This window comes from Rhinatrema bivittatum, chromosome 7 (assembly GCF_901001135.1).
Source record: "Rhinatrema bivittatum chromosome 7, aRhiBiv1.1, whole genome shotgun sequence".
NCBI classification, from domain to species: domain Eukaryota; kingdom Metazoa; phylum Chordata; class Amphibia; order Gymnophiona; family Rhinatrematidae; genus Rhinatrema; species Rhinatrema bivittatum.
Genome location: NC_042621.1, coordinates 256,988,635 through 257,012,822, shown reverse-complemented (window position 1 = coordinate 257,012,822; position 24,188 = coordinate 256,988,635).

Here is a 24,188-nt window from a genome sequence, read left to right as displayed (position 1 = left end):
AAGAGAGAAGGGTCTATTCAGCACTATCAAATGACGTCACCCATGTGTCATTGCTATTCATCCTGCTGTCTACGGAGTACAGTTTACAGTAAGCAAATTTGCTTTTTCTGGCTATTTTCAGCAGAGCATCTAATCCACATAGCTCCACTGACTATCCCAGACAAGTTAACTTTAGCTGGATAACTTGTCTGCTCCCTCATGCTGCTGAATATCAGACTCATAATGTATACAGTAAACTGTGTATAGTATGTTTCAAGCAGTGTCATCTGAATGGTCCTTGGTGATTTGTAATGCTGTTTATAGTTTGCAAATATTACAGGGCACAAATGTTGATTTATAGAAAAGAAAAAGGTTGTTTTATGAATATGACTTTGCCAAAGTTCGGCAAATGTTTGACTGCAAAACACATTATATTTAATTATTATTTTTAAGAGCATTGCATCTGCTTTTCAGAGTCTGAGGTAACCTTAGTGACAATCAAATATGTTGCGCTCGGGGGTGGACCCTTGTCCTGGGGCAAAGGTGGAACGCCTCCTGAAAGGGAACAGGAGGTAACTGCCCCCAGGGGGCGGAGCATTGGAGGAGACAGAGGCTAGGAAGAGCTTCACCACTGGAAGCCCGAGGTCCCCCCAGGAGGAACCCGTAGGGATCTGGGCCTCTTGGACTTAGGTGGGCCTCGCAGGGTCTCCTAAGAGAGTGAAAGTCCGGTGTGCCCACGGAGACAGGGGGAGCGCGATCGGGTTCAAAGGTGACTGCTGGTTGGAACAGGGAGAACCAGAACAGAGTTGGTGATGACAAGGCGAGGAACACAGCCAGAATCTAGAGACGAGGTCAGGCAGGCAAAGGTCAATGTCCAGAGGTCAGTCCAAGGAGTGGTCAGCAAAGCAAAGGTACTGGAGGTCAGACGAGGTCAAATGCAGGCTGAGGTCTTGAGGCAGGCAGACAGGCAGGTCAGGAGCAAGCTGAGGTCTTTGAGGCAGGTGGAGGGCAGGTCAGGAACAGGCTGTGGTCTTTTAGGCAGGTGGCAGGCAGGCAGGCAGGTCAGGAACAGGCTGTGGTCTTTGAGGCAGGCGGCAGGCAGGCAGGTCACGAAAAGCTGAGGTCAGTACCAGTAAGACAGTCTGAGGGTACTACCTGGGTAGACAAACAGATGAACACAGGAACAAGCAGGACACAGGAACTAGGATGCAGGAACGAGTCAGGAACAGAACTGGAACAGAAGGATCCTGGAACGAGACTAGGAACAAGCAGGAACAAGTACAAGCGCAGAGGCAATCTCAGAAGAAACCGACCCGATTGCCAAGGCAAGGAAGCAGAGACAGGAACTTCCTTATATCGGGGGATCAATCAGGGCACGCCGCAGAACTAGGACTCGCCCTTGGCCCTACATTTATTTATTTATTTATTTAAGACTTTTTATATACCGAAGATCATGTACTGGTACATATCGCTTCGGTTTACATATAACCAGAATTACCATAAATATGGTGTACATAGAACACATGAGTCCGGGCAGTCCGCCGGCACGTATGGGCATGGCCAACATGGCCAATGACGCCGAACCTCGGCGTGAGGCCCGGCACGCAGTGGAAGGCCTGGAGACCGCCACCGCGGGACGCTGGGGCCTGGCAGGACTGGCAACTGCCGGTAGGGAGTTCGTCCCGTGACCCGCTGTGGAACCATGAAGGTGAGCAGGCCTGTGCGCGGGATGGCCACGGGCAGGGCGCGTAACAGAATACTGATGTATTCTTCCCAAGTACAAGCTTTGCCATTTAACGTAACCATTATAGTTGTTATATGAATACAATATGTTTACGCTAAAGATTGCAGATGTTCCCACTACTTCATACTACTTTTGCATTAGGAATATTGATTTTGACTTACAAAAAAAGGTTATATTGACTGTCTTCTTTTTTTTATGTTTATCATGCATTTTTCAAATGTATTTTTCAAACTTTTTTTTTCAGATAATGATGTAAGGAAAGTTAGCAGTCTCGCTGGATCTTCCTTCCTCTGTATGTATCTACTCTAAAATTGTCACTGTCTTTTTGTCAAATCTAGTACATTTGCATTCCTTCAGTATCTAAGTTCAGAAAAATCTCAGTGTTCTAAAATAACAACTATTAATCAATCAAAGCTACAGCTACTACTGCTAATCAAACATTTCATACATTGCATAAGATTGTTATATACTAGTAAATTATTTAATTTACTGAGATTCATCTTGCATTGAACTGTGAACTACAATATGCCACACTATTTTAACATCAATAACATCTGAATCCTTTTTTAGTACCATTCTTATCCACAAAGTATGGGTATAACATAAATAACTGAAAAGAGAACTCAAGAGTAGGAGACTTGTAAATAATAAGAAACTAATACTGCTTTTTTTTTTTTTTCAAAAGCTCAGAATGTGAGAAAAATCTTACTGGCTAATTTTAAAAGGCACGTGCATGCGCCCATAAATGCACATATCTCCGCACGAATGGAGATATGAGCATGCAAGTACATGTGTATCATTTAAAATACCCCTCCTATGCATATGTGTGCATGTAATCTTAAGAGGTGGCTCAAGTAAATGTCACACGTGTATTTCCACTAGAGCTTTAGTGGCTTTTATACACACATGTGGGCAGGTTTTAAAACATGTGCGAGGGAAAAAACTCTTTTTCCAGTTTTTCCACCAGTTTGTTCAGTTGATATTGAGGTCTTCAAGATCTCTGGTTTTTCATCCTGTAAGCCCCCCACTTAACCCCGAACCCTCATGCTATGCTGAAAGCCCTAAAACTCAAGATATCCAGTCTTGCTCCTCATCAGGACCAGCAGTAAAGTTGCACAGATAACATGCTGACAAGCGCCATGGTCAGCTTTTTTAAAATTCGGAGTTACATGCGTAAGTCTTGGCCACCCTGGAATGCCCATGCTCAACCCATTTTCTGCCCCCTTCCTCTTAATATGGCTTCTTAAAATTTGCGTTGCTCACACGTTACCTGTATATGGATGTTTTTATGCGAGCTACATTCTATACTGTTATTTTCTGTAAAGTATATAAATCATATCAGGATGTTTGCTTTATTCTTTTTGTGGTAATTACAACAGTTAGTGGTAGAATTGCTGATTATAGCCTATACGGAACTGTGTTTGCTTGAGCTCTTCTTGCTGTGATGCAACCTCGAAGGTAGAGTCCTGAGACCCATGCCAGTGGCAGGTGAGCAAGTCTTGGCATGGGCCAGACTATAACAGAGTCCAAAAATCTATACAAAGACCAGGTTGCAGCTGAAGTCAGGCAAGGACAAGACTGAAGGCTTGAGGCAAAGCAGATGGCTCGAAACAAGGCTGAGGCAAAGCGGAACTGAAAGCTGAGAAGATGGAACCAGGCAGAAGCTGAAGACAGGATCCAGGCTCGAGCTGAAGGCAGGAACCAAGCTGGTGCTGAAGGCAGGAACCAAGCTGGAGGGCTTGTGCAAGATGGAACCAGGAGCAGCAGGAACCAGAGGACCTTCTTGCTGAGGCAACGAATCCAAGTCCAGGCACGCTAAGTAGTCTTGAGCATGTTACATCATCATTGGGGAGGGAACCTGACTCCCGCCAATATGCATTGGATCATTTGCACCGATGCACATGCACACCTTAAGCATACCTTTGCCAGGTCTTAGTATCACATGCATCAGATCATCCAGTGACGGCTCCCTGCCACATGGTGAACATCTGCCGCTGAGAAGTTTGTGAATTTGGCTGGATTCTAACAGTACCCCCTCTTCAAGCCTCTTCGGCTTCTGAGGACACGAAGGTACTATTTTACCAACTGGGAGCTCGGGAGTCTAGATCCAGGATCCAGAGATTTTTTGGTTTCGAGACTGGACTGAAAAAACATTCAAAGCCGAAGACTTAACCGAAGAAAAGGTTGAAAGCTTGGACAAAGACTGAGACTGGTCCTGATTGACGGACACAGGTTCTTTGGCAAGAGGACAGTACACTTCAGAATTCATGTAGGAACAGGATGTATATTGAAGTGGCAAAACTGGTACGAGATGGTTTGAAGTGAAGATGCCGGAGACAAAGATGAAATGATACAATGGTTTTGGCCGGACGAACCCCATTGGTCATTCCGTAAGGAATTCTAGTCAATAGATGATTGATGAAGACTCAGCTAGGGGGATCCAAGAACAAGAGGGCTGGATGCTTTAGATAGTACATAGAACTGAATGTTCTCTTGGTGAAACCCAGTCTGCATCGTGATGGGTGAGGAAACTGAAGTCACATGACAGACAAAATGGCACAGGGAGTAGTTAACAACCAGATTGATGGTAGCAGTGATTCTTGAATAACGTTACCCTTGGCTGTGGAATCTACTAAAGCTTCGGTCTGAACTGAGTATTTCCCATAGGTAAGACACACCAGAACCATTAGTAGCGGAGAGGAAGCAGGATGATGCAAGGCTACCTTCCTGATGGCACTTCTCTTTATAGAGTTTTCCAGTCTCAGGGGCACTGAAGTACAAAATGATCTAGTGCAGCGCAGTAGAGACAAATATTTTGTGATATTCGCCTTTGTTTCTCATCAAGTGAAAGTGGGGTATTAACCAATTGCATGGGTTCCTCGAAGGCAGTCACCTTCGGTGGTTTCAGAATGGACTGCAAGAGATTTGGAGGTCTGGGAACAACGAGCAAGATCTGCTGTGAGTTCTTCTTTTCACGAGCCTGTTCCTAGAATCTCAGGTGAATACAAATAGCCAAGGCAATGAGTGTTTCGAGGGATGAACATAAGAACATAAGAAATTGCCTTGCTGGGTCAGACCAAGGGTCCATCAAACCCAGCATCCTGTTTCCAACAGAGGCCAAAACCAGGCCACAAGAACCTGACAATTACCCAAACACTAAGAAGAACCCATGCTACTGATGCAATTAATAGCAGTGGCTATTCCCTAAGTATAATTGATTAATAGTCATTAATGGACTTCTCCTCCAAGAACTTATCCAAACCTTTTTTGAACCCAGCTACACTAACTGCACTAACCACCTCCTCTGGCAACAAATTCCAGAGCTTTATTGTGCGTTGAGTGAAAAAGAATTTTCTCCGATTAGTCTTAAGTGTGTTACTTGCTAACTTCATGGAATGCCCCCTAGTCCTTCTATTATTCGAAAGTGTAAATAACCGAGTCACATCTACTCGTTCAAGACCTCTCATGATCTTAAAGACCTCTATCATATCCCCCCTCAGCCGTCTCTTCTCCAAGCTGAACAGCCCTAACCTCTTCAGCCTTTCCTCATAGGGGAGCTGTTCCATCCCCTTTATCATTTTGGTTGCCCTTCTCTGTACCTTCTCCATCGCAACTATATATTTTTTGAGATGCGGCGACCAGAATTGTATGCAGTATTCAAGGTGCGGTCTCACTATGGAGCGATACAGAGGCATTATGACATATTCCGTTTTATTCACCATTCCCTTTCTAATAATTCCCAACATTCTGTTCGCTTTTTTGACTGCCGCATCACACTGAACCGATGATTTCAATGTGTTATCCACTATGACACCTAGATCTCTTTCTTTGGTGGTAGCTCCTAATATGGAACCTAACATTGTACAACTATAGCTTGGCGCAACATTTCATAAACTATATGAAATTAAATCCACAAGCTTTAAACTCAACAGTTTTAGCGATACGATTCGCTCATTCACACAGATGTTGCATAGGAGACTACTCATTGCTGCTGCTTATATAAGGCTGCGACGTCATGGAAACAAGTTGGAATCTTTAAGCAGAGCTGGGGCTTGCCCGAGCAAGTTCTGGCATGATCAGGGCAGAGTTTCTTGGTGTATTTTTTAAAAAGTTAGTCTCTGTTACATTTTACGTTGCTTAAGGCCGTCAAAAATATGACATGAATTTTAAAAATCATAAAAACTACTGTCCAGCAAGAAAATATATTTATTTATGTATTTATTTATTTATAACTTTTTTATACCGAAGTTCAATTAACGGAGTTAATTATCATTCCTGTTTACATTACAACAAAACATTGACAGAAACAAAAGTTGTCTTACATAGAACAAGGGAGGAGATAACTTGGGCGCAACTTAAACAGATTAGTACATAAGGGAAACTTAAACAAATTGGTAAATTATAGAGAGGGAGGAATGGCCTGAAAGAAGGGGGTGTGGAGGAAGAGGGGTTATTACAATTTTAAAGGGGATCAAGAGCGAGATAGAAAAATGGCAAGCTGGGGCGATAAGGCGGATGGGATTAGGAACCTAAGCTTGGGATAGGTTCCATGATAAAGTGATGAACGGCAAGAGATTATGGGAAAGCTTGTCTGAACAATAAAGTCTTAAGTCTCTTTTTGAAAATAAGTGGGCATTGTTCCAGCCTGAGGTCGGGAGGGAGCAAATTCCACTGTTTGGGGCCTGTGGAGGAGATTGCTCTTTTACTTAGGGAGTTTTTGGTTGCAGGTACTTGAAGAGTGCCTCTTTGCGCTAATCTGATAGGGCGGGCTGAGGTATGAAGTTGCAGGGGGGTAGAGAGGTGTAGCGGAGAGATGTTAAAAATAGCTTTGTGAGTGATTGATAGAAGCTTGTACAGGATTCTGTGTTTGATTGGGAGCCAATGGAGCTTCTTAAGGATTGGTGTAATATGGTCCCTTTTGTTAGACTTAGTGAGAATCCTTGCAGTTGCATTTTGAAGCAACTGGAGGGGCTTGATGGAGTTGTCTGGCAGGCCGTGTTGTCTGGCAGGCTGTGAGTTCTTCTTTTCACGAGCCTGTTCCTAGAATCTCAGGTGAATACAAATAGCCAAGGCAATGAGTGTTTCGAGGGATGAACATAAGAACATAAGAAATTGACCTGAAATCTTGGAAATGAAGGAGGGATCTTAATCTTTTTAAAACTTGAAGTTTGAAGTAGCACTCCTTCACTGTGTTATTGATGAATCCAGAGAAGTTCAGTTGGTTGTCCATGACTACCCCGAGGTTTCTGACTTTAGAAGAGATGGTTGGGAGCACTGTAAGGGGCGAGCTGTTTAGAGGAAAATTCCCATCTTGAGTGATTAATAGGATTAATGATTATAGAGAGATTAGTGATTAATATGCGAGATTATGTTTTAAAATTTCACAATTATTGTAACACAAAATTGGCCGTTTTCTGCCATCACCTACCCTCCCTTAAGCCGCGTGGATTTAACCCCGCCCCACCTCCAACATCATCCGGAGGCGTCGGCTGAAGGGCTGCAGGGTAACGCCGGATTTTCCTTTTTGTGCCTTCCTCCTTGGACCCACGCTCCTGCTCCCAGCTTAAGGGCGGGAGTTCTCAACTCTGCTTGGATCGCTGCGTTTCTGAATTTGGGTTTTCTCCCATCACCTGCCCTCCCTCAGGCCGCGCGGGTTTAACCCCGCCCCACCTCCATCGTCATCCGGAGTCATCGGCTTAAGGGCTGCAGCGCAATGCCGGATTTTCATCTTTGTGCCTTCCTCCTTGGACCCACGCTACTGCTCCCAGCTTAAGGGCGGGAGTTCTCAACTCTGCTTGGATCGCTGCGTTTCTGAATTTGGGTTTTCTCCCATCACCTACCCTCCCTTAAGCCACGTGGGTTTATCCCCGCCCCACCTCCAATGTCATCCGGAGGCATCGGCTTAAGGGCTGCAGCGCAACGCCGGAGGCACACGCACTGGAGCGTTGCGCGCACGCCCCTTTTTGCGCCCCTTCATGCGCTCCTTCGTGCGCCCCCCTCCTTTCTGACTTTGTTATCTTTTCATATACAGATACTTTTGGATTTTCCATAAGCAAAACATGAATATCTCTACAACTATTGGAAAGGGAAGATATGGACCTCTACAATCTAAATATGTACAACCTAGATATCGGCAAGTAACTCCAATCATGACACACAATACGCATCCAAGCCTTTATGCTATTATGCTTACAATACTAACAATTCTTCTAATCAATATTCAGTCCATTAGGAAAAAAACACCTATAATCCATGATCTAATAACCACCAGATCTGCAGATATAATTTTACTTACTGAAACATGGTTATATGAACATGACACTGTTACTTTAAATAATTTATGTCCCGATGGATACATGCCTATATCCCAACCCCGTGCAGACCGTAGAGGTGGAGGTCTTTTGGCAATAATTACATCCTCCATATCTCCAAGTAAAAAAGTTATCACCATAAAGGAGTCAAGAATAGAAATTTTATTAGTCACTACAAACTCTGTGAACATTTGCTTAATCTACAGCCCTCCAGGAATACTTTACACTCAATTATCCTTACTTTTAGAAACAATAGTCACATTACCTTGTGACTTATCTAGCACAATAATCGCCGGTGACTTCAATTTACATTTTAATAAGACACAACAAAATTCTGAACAAACAAATTTAACAGATGCTCTAAATGGCTTAAATTTTACTTCTTTATTGAAAGATCCCTCTCACAGATTAGGTAATACTCTGGACCAAGTTTATTACAATCAATCTGTTATTGATTTTACCTCAGATATTACTCCCGTACCATGGTCTGATCATTATCTAATAAAAGCTACAGGAAAAATTAAAATACCAAATAAAAATAATGTCACCTACCCCCAATACAATTCCACAATATTACGCCGTAAGAAGATTAACACTGAAACCTTCCTTGATGCATACCAACAATTAATCAGAATCCACATTCTGATATTACAGAAATGCTAGCATTTTGGAATAAATCCATAACAGAAACATTAGACCTAACAGCACCATTAAAACCTCAGAAACCCTTTAAATGGGGGTATTCATTAAAAATCTTTAAACGAAAACTTTGCAATCTAGAGCGAAGATGGCGAAAAAATCCTCTGCCAGTACATAAACAAGAATACTACACATATTTGCAAAAATACAAGAAAGAAATAATAAATACCAAAAAAACTTTCTATACTACAAAAATAAAGAGTGGAAATGGCAACCCTAGCATATTATTTTCAATTGTAAAAGATCTTCTCACAGGACAAGCAGGATGGTAGTCCTCACATATGGGTGACATCATCAGGATGGAGCCCAATCATGGAAAACTTCTGTCAAAGTTTCCAGAACTTTGACTGGCCCCTACTGGGCATGCCCAGCATGGCACTAACCCTGCAGCCAGCAGGGGTCCCCCTTCAGTCTTCTTTTTTCCGCGCAGCAGTAGCCTCGCGGTTTAAGAGCTCTGAAGAGATTCCTGACAGGAATTTTCCTCACGGAGTTAATTAAAATTAAATTGCCCCACAGGGGTCCCTCCTCTAACTTTTCTCAGGCCACGGTACTCCGGTAAGTTTTTCACCGTTTTCCGTTGATTACCGTCGAGTTTGGCCCTCGCGGCCTACAGGCCGTCGACCGTACCGCGGCTCGATATTTCTATGGCCGTGGCGTCGGGGTTTCGTCGGTGCCCGGACTGTACTCGCACCATGTCTATCACAGACGCTCATGGAGTCTGTGTAATGTGTTTAGGCCATGAGCATGATGTCCTGACTTGCACCAAATGTGCACTCATGACACCAAAAGGTCGCAAAACCAGAATGGAGAAGATGGGACTTCTTTTTCGTGCTCACACATCGATGCCGTCCATCGCATCGACGTCATCGGAACCGGCACCGTTGAAGTCGCACCAGTATCGACAACCATCCAGTGACCACCCACCATCAACGTCTTCACGGCCATCGACTCCCGTTTCTCCCCCTCAAGATCGAGGGGATCGTAGGGAGAAACATCGCCATCGGCATCGTAAGTCTCGGACCGTCGAGGGAGTGAAATCATCGACCTCACCACCGTCCGAGCCACCATCGAAGAAGCCCTGTCCAGGAATGGCACTGACCACTCCTGTGACCGGGACATCGAGGTCACCCTCACCCAATCGGGGTTTGGGAGTCACGATTCCTCCTGTAAAGGTGGTGCCTCCGACTGTGCCTCAGCCTCCGTCTTCCATCACGGAGCCGGGGCTGACTGCCCCAGGTCTCCGGGAAGAACTGGACCGGCTGGTCCAGGAGGCCATCGACAAGGCGATGCAACGACTCCAGTTTCCTCCGGCACCGACACCGGCACTGAGAGTGGAACTGGTCACGACCCGATTCCAGCAGCGCTGGCACTGCTGTGATCCTGGATGGAGGCGCTCATGCCTGCCCTTCCACCGGTGATTTGCAGGTCTCTGATGGCTCCGGTGCGCTCTCCGATGATAGCTTCATCGGGAGGAGAAACACCGTTCCGCATTCCTCCTTCGGGGGTATTGCCTCAGCCATCGATGCCATGTCGTCCCTCGCCACCGATTCATTCATTGGGGGCGATACACACATCGGCGCCATCGATGCCTTCGATGCCGGCACCGATACCCCCCAGGGTGTCCACGATGCCCCCGTTGATTCTTTCGATTTTCTCGGAGCCTCAGCCGGGCCCTTCGAGTATCCAACCCCCTTCTCGTCCTACAGGTCAGCCTGCTGATCCTTATGACACCTGGGGTGATGATACTTCCACAGACACCGATGACTTACCTTCACCTCCCTCTCCTACTGAAAGTAGAAAGTGTTCTCCTCCAGAGGACCTCTCTTTCATTAATTTTGTGAAGGAAATGTCGGAATTGGTCCCTTTTCTGCTTCAGACGGAGCAAGGTGATAGGCACCAGATGATGGAGCTTCTCCAGTTCCTGGATGCCCCTAAAGTTATTACTTCTATTCCCATTCATCAAGTTCTTCTTGACCTCCTCAAAAAGAACTAGGAAAACCCTGGATCCATTGCCCCAGTACACAGAAAGGCTGACACTACCTATCTAGTACAGTCAGCCCCTGGCTTTCAAAAATCTCAGCTCGACCACCACTCAGTTGTGGTAGAATCAGCTCAAAAGAAAGCAAAAAGGACGAAGCCTCACTCCTCTACCCCTCCTGTCAAGGAACACAAGTTCCTAGACAATATTGGTCGACGAGTGTTCCAAGGGGCCATGCTCATCTCCAGGATTGCTTCTTACCAGCTGTATATGACCAAATACAACAGGGTCATTTTCAAGCAAATACAGGACTTCTCTGAAACCCTGCCTGACCAATTCCAAGAACATTTTCAAATCCTTGTCAGCAAGGGGTTTGAGGCAGGAAAGCATGAGATAAGAACAGCTTACGATATCTTCGACACCTCCACTAGAGTGTCTGCAACTGCCATTTCGGCAAGACGCTGGGCCTGGCTCAAGTCTTCTGACCTTCGCCCAGAAGTACAAGACAGGCTCTCTGACCTGCCCTGTATAGGAGATAATCTGTTCGGTGAACAGATTCAGCAAAAGTGGCTGAATTAAAGGACCATCATGAGATGCTCAAACAGCTCTCATCGATACCTTCTGACTTCCCTTCTAGACAGCCCTTCAAGAAGGACTCTAAGAAGTCATTCTTCCGCCCAAGGAAGTACTATCCTCCACCAACAAGGTCCCGAGTTACGAGGCCTTATCAAAAATCTCAGCTTCGCCAGCCCCAGAAGCAAAAGCCACAAGCAGCTCCCCAGCCGGGGCCTGCTTCAGGTTTTTGACTTTCCATTGGAGAGCAGCAGCCTAATTCCTCTGCCAGGCATACCAGTGGGAGGTCGATTGTGCCACTTTCACGGCATGTGGCAATCAATCACTACCGAATTAAAGGACCATCATGAGACAATTAACTTGACGAAGGTGACCTCTCCTTCCAATAATTTCTCCTCAACTGCAAGTATCACAACTTTTTACTTAAGCTTATCCTCTCATTGAAATGAACACCTTTCATATTCCTATCTTCAAATACACGAACCTTGCACACAATACTTCGAGATCTAAGTTTAACATACCATGGGAGGAATTGGAGAGACCTGCCTTTCGAGAGAGAGGAGGCGTGAAGGACTGCGAAGGGAGCCCTGTTGGAATACAGGGAGCCTTGGGAGCGGAGTAAACATCTTTTCCTCGCGCCGACCCCGCTGACGTCATCCAGTGGCGACGGGACTCCTCCAATAAAACCGGAAGGGCTGCGGCGCGCATTCGGAGGAATTGGAGAGACTTGCCTTTTGAGAGAGAGGAGGCGTGAAGGACTGCGAAGGGAACCCTGTTGGAATACAGGGAGCCTTGGGAGCGGAGTAAACATCTTTTCCTCGCGCCGACCCCGCTGACGTCATCCAGCGGCGACGGGACTCCTCCAATAAAACCGGAAGGGCTGCGGCGCGCTGCCAAAGCCGCGCGCCCCTTCTGAAGTTTTTTTTCCAGTCTATCTTAATACCCATTTATGGGTAAGAAAAGAAAAAAATTGGCCAGCATGAATCCAAACCAAAAAATCTGCTACAAGGAGTACCCCAAGGCTCCTCTCTATCCTCCACACTTTTCAATATATACCTCACTCCACTCTGTCAACTGTTAATGAAACTGGGTCTCCCGCACTTTATATATGCAGATGATGTGCAGATCCTCATCCCTATCAATGACTCCCTACCCTATGCGCTCAAAACCTGGAATACTGCACTAGTGGAAATTGAGAGTCTTCTAACTGAAAACTCATTGGCAATAAATACCAACAAAACAGAGCTTCTCATTATTTCTTCACAAAACAACAACCATGCTAGCCCTACTCTACAATCTCTATCTGACCATCACACTATACAACAAGTCCGCAGTCTTGGTGTCATAATTGACAATCATTTTACATTAAAAAAATTCATCACTTCTACCATTAAAAATGGTTTCCACAAACTTCATACTTTGAAAAGGATAAAACCACTACTACACCCAAATGACTTCCAGACTGTACTTCAGGCTACTATATTATCTAAATTGGACTACTGTAACGCCTTATTACTAGGTCTACCAAATAACTCAATACAACCACTACAGATGCTACAAAATGCAGCTGCACGCTTGCTTACTAACACGCACCGCCACGAACACATTACTCCAGCTCTACAACTCCTACACTGGCTTCCGATCGTATTTAGGATAATATTCAAAGTACTCACCCTTATACACAAGACATTATATAACCAAGACTTTCATTGGTCTTCTGAGTTTTTTACATTCCATACTTCGAACAGACCAATTAGAAAAATGCACCAGGCTAAGCTAAATACTCCAACGCTTAAACAGATAAAATATGTCTCAACGAGAGAACGAACATTTACGATAGCTGGAATTAACATGTGGAACAAATTACCCACTGATCTGCGCCTGGAACCCTGCCACAAGAAATTTAAACAGAACTTAAAAACATGGCTGTTTAAACAAGCCTACAATTTGTGAACCTTTCCCTTAAGATTAAATTATATAATATGACATTCATATAATACTATCTTCTCATTCCAATCAGTTACTTTTCAATTTCGCTAAACTCACCATGGTGAACTATTTACTTGCAATATTATTAATATTGTAATTTAGCTGTCAACTAATTATGAACTTGTAAATATCTGTAATGTTAATAATGTACTATTAATTTGATCCGCCAGCCCTATGCGCCCCTGCTAAATCTAGTTCAGTTTATTTTAATTATATTATAATTTCAATGTTTTCAGCGATGTATCATTATTTAATTATGTTGGATTGTAAAGCTTGTTGCTAATGTAATGTTCATTGTAAACCGAGGTGATGTTTGCTAATGAGCCGCAGTATATAAAAACCCTTAAATAAATAAATAAATAAATAAATAAATACCGACCAATGGGTGCTAGCAATCATTGCTCAGGGTTACCACCTGAACTTTCTTGCTCTTCCACCGGAATCACCACCTCTACAAGTATGGAGAGTAACCGACTACTCTGTCCTTCTGGAGCAGGAGGTTTCCCTTCTTCTCCAGTTAAGGGCAATAGAACCCATTCCTCTTTTGCAAAAAGGCCTAGGGTTCTATTCCCGGTACTTTTTGATCCCCAAAAAATCCGGGGGGCTTCGTCCAATTCTGGACCTACGTGCCCTCAACAAGTACCTTCACCAGGAAAAGTTCAAGATGGTAACCTTGGGCTCGCTTCTACCTCTTCTACAAAGAGGAGACTGGCTCTGCTCTCTGGACCTCCAGGACGCATACACCCACTTGGCGATAGCTCCAGCTCATCGCAAGTACCTCAGATTTTTAGTAGGCCCAAGGCACTATCAATACCGGGTGCTTCCATTCGGCCTAGCATCGGCACCACGAGTCTTTACCAAATGTCTCGTAGTTGTCGTAGCCTTTCTCAGGAAAGAAGGTGTTCACGTCTACTCCTATCTAGATGACTGGTTAATCAGGGCCCCAACTCAGCAAGCCGCTCGATCGTCCCTGGATTTGACCCTACACACTCTAATTTCTCTAGGATTTCTCGTCAATTATGAGAAATCCTATTTAGTCCCATCTCAAACCTTGTTGTTCATTGGGGCAGACTTGGACACCTTACAGGCAAAAGTCTTTCTACCTCAACAACGAGTGCAAACCCTCGTGTCCCTCGCTCACCAGTTGCAGTCTCAGTATACAGCAACAGCTTGGCAATTCCTTGTCCTTCTCGGACACATGGCGTCCTCAGTCCATCTCACACCAATGGCCCGCCTGGCCATGAGAGTCATGCATTGGACTCTGAGATCACAATGGATTCAAGCGACTCAGCCTCTGTCAACCATTGTCCACATCACCGACGCACTCCGTCTGTCTCTCGTCTGGTGGAAAGATCAGAACAATCTCCTCCAGGGACTGCCCTTTCAAGTGCCAGATCCTCAACTCATTCTCACCACTGACGCTTCCAACCTCGGATGGGGAGCTCATGTGAACGATCTACAGTCACAAGGATTTTGGTCTCCAGAGGAAGCCAAACACCAGATAAATTTCCTGGAGCTTCGAGCAATGCGATATGCTCTCAGAGTTTTTCAGGATTGCCTATCAAATCACGTCATCCTGATTCAGACGGACAACCAGATGGCCATGTGGTACATCAACAAGCAGGGAGGCACAGGCTCCTTCCTTCTGTGTCAGGAAGCTGTGCAGATTTGGGCGGAAGCGCTCTCCCACTCGATGTACCTCAGGGCCACCTATTTGCTGGGAGTGCACAATGTCTTGGAAAACAAACTGAGTCATGTCTTCCAACTGCACGAGTGGTCTCTCAATCCCTCGGTAGCGACTTCTCTCTTCCAGCAATGGGGTCATCCCCAAATAGACCTCTTTATCCCAGGACAAGCAGGATGCTAGTCCTCACATATGGGTGACGTCAGTAACGGAGCCCTAGTGTGGGAAAACTTCTGTCAAAGTTTCTAGAAACTTTTGACTGGCCCTGTGAGGCCACTGAGCATGCCCAGCATGCTATGATATTCTCTGCCACTGGTGTCTCACTTCAGTCTTCGTTTTTCCGCGCCGCTGGCTAGCAGCACGGACCGGAGCCCCCTGAGAGTTCTCTCAGTTTTTTGTAAAAACCATAAATTCTCCTTCACGGGATCTCACTTCCTCTCACTTCACCAGCTGGTGAAGTAACTTGTGAAAAATTTTTGGATATACACTATCTATATTTCTAGTCATCGACGGCCGTCGTTGACAACATGGCGTCTGGGTTTAAAAAATGTCCGACGTGCAACCGAACAATGTCGGTTACCGATCCGCACTTAGAGTGCGTTCGATGTTTAGGCGAGCAACACGATATTTCATCGTGTGAAAAATGTCAAGAAATGACGCCGAAGGGACGAAAGCTACGACAAGAGAAGATCCAACAACTCTTCAGCTTGCAGTTAATCCCCTCGCCATCGACTTCCAAGAAATCCTCACCAGCAGCTGCACCTCAAAAAGTTTTGTTAAAAAAGCGCCGACTACAGACTTCGGAAGGAAAATCCTCGCCGACACCATCGACATCATCGATCCATTCAGCGGTAGAGGTAAGGCCTAAACACAAACATCGCCATCGACATGCCTTGGCCTCGCCTTCGACACCTATCCGGGAGGAACCGATCGAAAAGCGGCCTAAGCGTACCGACACTTCGATGCCTGACAGGCCTGCTAAGATAGATACGACACAGACAGCATCGTCTCCGTCAACACCGTTGTCTACACCGATGCCGCAGGACTTAACTGCGTTCATAAAGGAAACAGTCCTACAGGCTATAAAAGACAGTTTACCGGTGCCTTCACTGATGCCGGCAACTTCGCCGATGCCGGTGACATCTGCCCTATCAAAGATGTCACCGATGCCAGCACAACTAGTGCCAATGTCTGAGATAACATCGAGATCGATTCCGGGAAATCTCCCGATGCCGGGCACCGTCCCGATGCCGGGAACACTCCCTATGCCGGGCACCGTCCCGATGCCGGACACGTTATCGACGACGGACCCCGTTCCAAGACCGACCACTGTCTCGATGCCAGTCACAGTCTCGGTGCCACCCACGGTCTCGATGCCGATCTCCTTTCCGATGCCATCCACCGTACACTTTACCTCGACGGATTCTTTTCTGAAGACTGGATCCTCTCTGATACCGAGGGATATATCGATGCTAAGTACAACAACAGCTTTCTCATCGATGTCTACATCGAAGCCTCAACATTTTTCAAGTATGGCTTCTTTGGTACCCTCAATTCAGACTTCATCCTCGATGATGCGTACTGGAATTTCTTCGATGCCATCGATTACTCAACCAACTTCAACCAACTTCATCGGTGCCGCATGCAACATTGTCGATGCCAGGTCCTTCTGGAGATGCAGTATCGGCTGAATCAGCTTTATATTCAGCAATTCATAAGAGGTATCAGGATCTACTAGATTCTTTACCGATGAATCCAGTAGAAGAAGACTCTTCTCCTCCAGAACCTATTCCAGGACCATCTGGCGTAGTTCCTCCTTCTGCTCCCCATAAAACACGACCTCACACTCCAGATTACGATACCTGGAGTGATTCACAGTCAGATACATCAGAAACCTTTATGTCTGACCCCTCTCCACCACACCCAAGAAAACAGTCCCCACCAGAGGACCTTACTTTTTCTGCATTTGTCCAGGATATGGCAGACTCTATTCCTTTTAAATTAGAGTCTGAACAGGATCTACGTCATCAAACACTTGAGGTGTTACAATTTGTGGATCCTCCTAAACAAATCATGGCAATACCTATACATGATGTCCTCCTTCAACTTCAACATAGAATGTGGGAACATCCTTGCACAATTCCACCCATCAATAAAAGAATGGACTCAACATACTTAGTCCAATCTACACCAGGATATCAAAAATCTCAATTACCACATACCTCAGTAGTGGTTGAATCCGCTCAGAAGAAAGCAAAGAGAACAAGGGTACATTCTTCTAATCCTCCTGGAAAGGATAATAAGTTTCTGGACAGTTTAGGTCGTAAGGTATTTCAGGGTGCTATGCTGAATTCAAGAATTGCAGCTTATCAGCTATATATAACCCAATACCAACAAAATCTTTGGAAGCAGATGGAGGAGTTCAACCCATCGCTTCCTCAAGAGTACAGAGAATCAGCACAAAACCTCATCCACAAGGCTTTTGAAGCTGGGAAGCATGAGGTACGAGCTGCATACGATTCTTTTGAGACATCAAACAGAGTTGCAGCTTCAGGAATCAGTGCTAAACGATGGGCCTGGCTTAAGGCATCAGACCTATGACCAGAGGTCCAAGAGAAATTGGTGGACCTTCCATGCGCAGGAGACAATTTGTTTGGCACAAAGGTCCAAGAAGCAGTCTCCCAACTGAAAGAACATAATGAGACCTTAAGACAGCTCTCCTCCCTACCTCATGAAACTACTTCCCATGCGGTTCGTAGAACCCAGCGAAGAGATATAAGGAAACCCTATTACCGCCAAAAGAGATTCTATCCTCCTGCGAGTAAGCCTCGACAAACAAGGCCTCAACACAGATCTCAACCTCGACAACAAAGACCGCCCAGGCCCCAACCAGCAACTCAGACAGGTCCTGCAGCGGGCTTTTGAAGTTATCTCCAGGGAACTCAGCCAATCACAAAATCCTCGACCAGAACTCCCTGTAGGAGGAAGATTATCCAAATTTTACAACACTTGGATCACATTAACAACGGATCAGTGGGTTCTGTCCATAATATCTCGAGGTTATCAACTCAACTTCCTTTCAATTCCAGAAGACTTTCCACCAAGTCAAATTCATCCCAAGAGAAATCACGTTTCTCAACTTCAAATAGAATTATCCACCCTTCTGAAATCCAGGGCCATAGAACCTGTGCCCAGGCTTCAGAAGGGCAGAGGGTTCTACTCCCGTTATTTTCTCATTCCAAAGAAAACAGGAAGCTTACGTCCCATCCTAGACCTCAGAAATCTCAACAAATTTCTCAAAAAAGAAAAGTTCAGGATGGTCTCTCTAGGCACCATGCTTCCACTTCTCCAAAAACAAGATTGGCTTTGTTCTCTGGATCTTCAAGACGCTTATGCTCACATTCCAATATTTCCTCCTCACCGAAAATATCTGCGTTTCACGGTGGGTCATCAACACTTCCAGTACAGAGTGCTACCATTCGGACTCGCCTCTGCTCCCAGAGTATTCACAAAGGGGCGGATTTTCAGAGCCCTGCTCGCCTAAATCCGCCCAAAACCGGGAGGATTTAGGCGAGCAGGGCCCTGCGCGCCAGTGAGCCTATTTTACATAGGCCTACCGGCGCGCGCAGAGCCCCGGGACTCGCGTAAGTCCCGGGGTTCTCCGAGGGGGGCGTGTCGGGGGCGGGCCCGGTCATCGTGGCGTTTCGGGGGCGTGTCGGCAGCGTTTTGGGGGCGGGTACGGGGGCGTGGCTATGGCCCGGGGCGGTACGGGGGCGTGGCCGCGCCCTCCGTACCCGCCCCCAGGTCGCGGCCCAGCTCGTAAGAGGCCCGCTGGCGCGCGGGGATTTACTTCTCCCTCCGGGAGGCGTAAATCCCCGGAGAAAGGTAACGGGGGGGTGTAGACAGGGTCGGGCGGGTGGGTTAGATAGAGGAAGGGAGGGGAAGATGAGGGGAGGGCGTTAGAGGATTCCCTCCAAGGCTCTGATTTCGGAGCGGCCTTGGAGGGAACGGGGGTAGGCAGCGCGGCTCGGCTGGCACCGGCTATACAGAATTCATAGCCTTGCACGCGCCGATCCAGGATTTTAGTGGATACGTGCGGCTCCGCGCGTATCTACTAAAATCCAGCGTACTTTTGCTTGCGTCTGATGCGCCAGCAAAAGTATGCCTATTCGCGTTTTTTGAAAATCTACCCCAAAATGCCTAGCAGTAAGATCAGCATACTTACACAAGCAAGGTGTCCATGTCTTTCCATATCTAGACGACTGGCTCATCAGAAGCCAAACTCAACAAGGAGCAATAACTTCTCTCAATCAAACAATTGCTCTACTTCACTCCACGGGATTTCTCATCAATTATCAAAAATCACATCTCACACCATCTCCTCTGCTCCAATTCATAGGAGCAGATCTAGACACCACACTTGCAAAAGCCTTTCTACCAGAAGATCGAGCAGAAACACTATCCTTGGTAGCATACTCAATCCACTCAAGGACACAAGCAACAGCTCATCAGTTTCTCACCTTACTAGGCCACATGGCCTCCACAGTACATGTCACTCCAATGGCAAGGCTTGCCATGAGAGTAACCCAATGGACATTACGCTCACAATGGATCCAAGCCATTCAGCCACTCCATTCTTCAATTCATGTAACCCATCAACTACGTTCCTCACTTCTTTGGTGGATAAACAAGGACAATTTATGCAAAGGCCTACCCTTCCAACAACCAGTCCCACAGATAACGTTAACTACAGATGCATCCACCTTGGGTTGGGGAGCTCACATAGACAATCTCCAAACTCAAGGTAATTGGACACAACGCGAAGCAACATATCAAATCAATTTTCTGGAACTTCGAGCTATACGTTATGCACTGCATGCGTTCAAGGACTGCCTTTCACACAAGACTGTTCTTATCCAGACGGACAACACAGTAGCCATGTGGTACATCAACAAGCAAGGAGGTATGGGCTCATACCTCCTGTGCCAAGAAGCAGCACAGATTTGGGACTGGGCCCTGAATCACTCAATGTTCCTACGAGCCACTTATCTAGCAGGCATACACAATGTAGTGGCGGATCGACTCAGTCGTCAATTCCAACCGCACGAATGGTCCCTGGATCCTGCAGTAGCGACCAGGATATTCCAACGTTGGGGACAACCAACAATAGACCTCTTTGCATCCTATCTGAATCACAAAGTGGACAAGTTCTGCTCCCTGCACAAACAGAACAACAAACCAGCCAAGGATGCCTTTGCTCGCCCTTGGAACTCAGGCCTACTATACGCGTATCTTCCAATACCGCTCATAACCAAAACTCTAGTGAAGCTACAACAGGACAAGGGGTCCATGATACTCATAGCCCCATATTGGCCTCAACAAGTATGGTTTCCCACACTTCTCGACCTCTCAGTCAGAGATCCAATTCGTCTCAGAGTAGCTCCTACTCTCATAACTCAGGATCAGGGTCGGTTGCGCCATCCCAACCTTCAATCCCTCTCCCTGACAGCATGGATGTTGAAAGCTTAATCTTACAACCACTCAATCTTTCCACCCATATATCTCAAATACTCATAGCTTCACGTAAACCTTCCACACGAAAAAACTACGCATCTAAATGGAAGAGATTCGCCTTGTGGTGCAACCAAAACAAACTTGATCCTTTCACTTGCACTACTACTTCTCTCCTAGACTACTTATACCATCTTTCAGACTCTGGTCTCCAGACTTCGTCCGTAAGAATACATTTAAGTGCAATTTCTGCTTACCATAACAAAATGGGTGATGCACCAATTGCCACACATCCTCTCGTCAGCAAGTTTATGAGAGGTTTAACTCAACTCAAACCACCCATTCGTCCTCCAACTACAGAATGGGACTTGAATCTGGTATTAACAAGACTTATGCGTTCTCCTTTCGAACCCATAGACTCCTGTGATCTAAAATTCCTCACATGGAAAACCATTTTCCTCATAGCCATTACTTCAGCTAGAAGAGTGAGTGAATTGCAAGCACTAGTCACGTATCCACCTTATACAAAGCTTCTCCATGACAAAGCAGTTCTCCGTACTCATCCAAAATTCCTTCCTAAGGTAGTTACGGAATTCCACTTGAACCAGTCCATAGTTTTACCCACATTCTTTCCAAGACCTCACTCCCATCCTGGAGAAGCAGCTCTACATACCTTGGACTGTAAACGTGCGCTATCTTTCTATCTACACCGCACTGCAGTACACAGGAAGTCCAATCAGCTATTTGTTTCTTATGATCCAAACAAACCGGGTAAAGCAGTGGGTAAACATACTCTATCCAATTGGCTAGCAGATTGCATACAGTTTTGCTATGAAAAAGCAGGCCTTCCTCTCCAACGGCGAGTAAAAGCTCATTCAGTAAGAGCAATGTCAACCTCACTTGCACACTATCGTTCAGTACCGATTCTGGACATTTGTAAAGCAGCAACATGGAGTTCTCTCCACACCTTTGCAGCTCATTACTGTTTGGACAAAGAAGGATGACAAGATTCAACCTATGGACACTCTGTCTTAAAGAACTTGTTTCCAGTTTAAACCCAACTCCTTCTACAACCAACCTGCTGTGATCTTCGGCTGATTCATTTCAACTACAATACATAACTATTGCCTCAATACAAACTGACTCAGCCTTTAGCTTGCTAATCACCCATATGTGAGGACTAGCATCCTGCTTGTCCTGGGATAAAGCAAAATTGCTTACCTTGTAATAGGTGTTATCCCAGGACAGCAGGATGTAGTCCTCACGAAACCCACCCGCCACCCCGCGGAGTTGGGTCATATACTTTTCTTATTTTATTTTTGCTAAAGCTTATTGGTACATACGAGACTGAAGTGAGACACCAGTGGCAGAGAATATCATAGCATGCTGGGCATGCTCAGTGGCCTCACAGGGCCAGTCAAAAGTTTCTAGAAACTTTGACAGACGTTTTCCCGCACTAGGGCTCCGTTACTGACGTCACCCATATGTGAGGACTACATCCTGCTGTCCTGGGATAACACCTATTACAAGGTAAGCAATTTTGCTTTGCGTCCCCTCAGAACCACAAAGTGGACAACTACTGCTCCTTCATTCGGAGGAGCGCTCTCAGCCCAGAGATTCATTCTTCCTCTCGTGGGCAACCAGTCTGCTTTATGCATTCCCTCCACTTCCTCTTCTCTCGAAGACTCTCGTGAAGCTCCGTCAGGACAAGGGAACCATGATCCTGATAGCACCTCACTGGCCACGCCAAGTGTGGTTTCCCATACTCCAGGATCTCTCTATCCGCAGGCACATTCCCTTGGGAACGCACCCGCTTCTGATAACTCAGAACGACGGATGTCTACGCCATCCCAATCTTCAGGCCTTGTCCCTGACAGCATGGATGTTGAAAGGTTAATCTTTCAACCACTTAACCTTTCAGATTCAGTTTCTCGTGTCCTGATTGCTTCACGGAAGCCTTCCACGAGAAACTCTTATTCCTATAAATGGAAAAGGTATACATCATGGTGTTCTTCGCAATCCCTTGATCCCTTTTCCTGTCCAATCCCAAGGTTTTTGGATTATCTCTGGCACTTATCGGAATCAGGTCTAAAGACCTCTTCCATCAGAATGCATGTCAGTGCGGTAGCCGCCTTCCATAAAGGTGTCGGGGATGTCCCTATATCGGTACAACCCCTCGTAACACGTTTTCTTAAAGGCTTGCTCCATATCAAGCCACCTTTACGTTCTCCGGCCCCTTCTTGGGACCTTAATCTGGTTCTTGGGCGGCTCATGAAACCACCATTTGAACCTCTTCACTCCTGTGACCTAAAATATCTCACATGGAAAGTGATTTTCCTTTTGGCTATCACTACAGATCGCAGGGTTAATGAGTTACAGGCCCTAGTTACCTATCCGCCTTACACTAAACTCCTGCAGGACCGGGTGATACTCCGCACTCACCCTAAGTTTTTGCCTAAGGTAGTTTCGGAGTTTCACATTAATCAATCCATCATACTACCTATCTTCTTTCCCAGGCCCCACTCCAACCCAGGGGAACAGGCTCTGCATACCCTTGACTGTAAACGGGCTCTAGCGTTCTACCTAGACCGTACAGTTGCCCACAGGAAGAGCACTCAGTTATTCATCTCTTTCCCTCCTAACAAATTAGGGCAACCTGTGGGTAAGCAGACTCTCTCCTCCTGGTTGGCGGAATGCATATCTTTTTCCTATCAGCAAGCAGGCATTCCTTTCCAAGACCGTATTAAAGCACACTCTGTAAGGGCCATGGCGACTTCAGTAGCACACCTAAGATCGGTGCCGCTTCCTGACATTTGCAGGGCTGCCACCTGGAGTTCTCGCCATACTTTCGCAGCCCACTATTGCTTGGACAAAGCCGGAAGACAGGATTCCATCTTCGGCCAATCTATCCTTCGTAACCTATTTCCAACGTGACATACCAACACCCTTCCGCCTGCCCGGTGGGGTTCAGGATGCCCTCTACCAAACTCCACCCCGGTTGTTGTGCCTGTTGCACGCCGTTGGGTATCTTTGGTGCATGTTCGGACATCCTCAGCTCGGTACTCACCCATATGTGAGGACTAGCATCCTGCTTGTCCTGTGAGAAAGCAAGTGTTGCTTACCAAGAACAGGTGTTCTTACAGGACAGCAGGATGTTAGTCCTCACGAAACCCGCCGGCCGCGCCGCGGTGTTGGGTTCGTAACGTTTGGTGTTTTATTTTTTCGGCACTGCCTGTAGCTATCAAATAAGACTGAAGGGGAACCCCTGCTGGCTGCAGGGTTAGTGCCATGCTGGGCATGCCCAGAAGGGGCCAGTCAAAGTTCTGGAAACTTTGACAGACGTTTTCCATGATTGAGCTCCATCCTGATGATGTCACCCATATGTGAGGACTGACATCCTGCTGTCCTGTGAGAACACCTGTTACAGGTAAGCAACACTTGCTTTACTACAATACAAAATGCACCTTCTTTTAACACATCCAATGATTTTTGCAATAAAGTTGCCACATTTTTTAGAAAAAAAACAGAAGCTATCTCAACAGAATTTGACTCATTACCCATTCCGAAAATCATTCTTCCTCAAATGGCCTGCTCTTTTTCTGAATTTTTCTCAATTAATGACAAAACCATCATTAACATATTATCAAAATCAAAACCCTCAAATAGCCCTTTCAATCCTTGTTCTGGTTTTCTACTCAGAGATATGAAAGATCATATTGC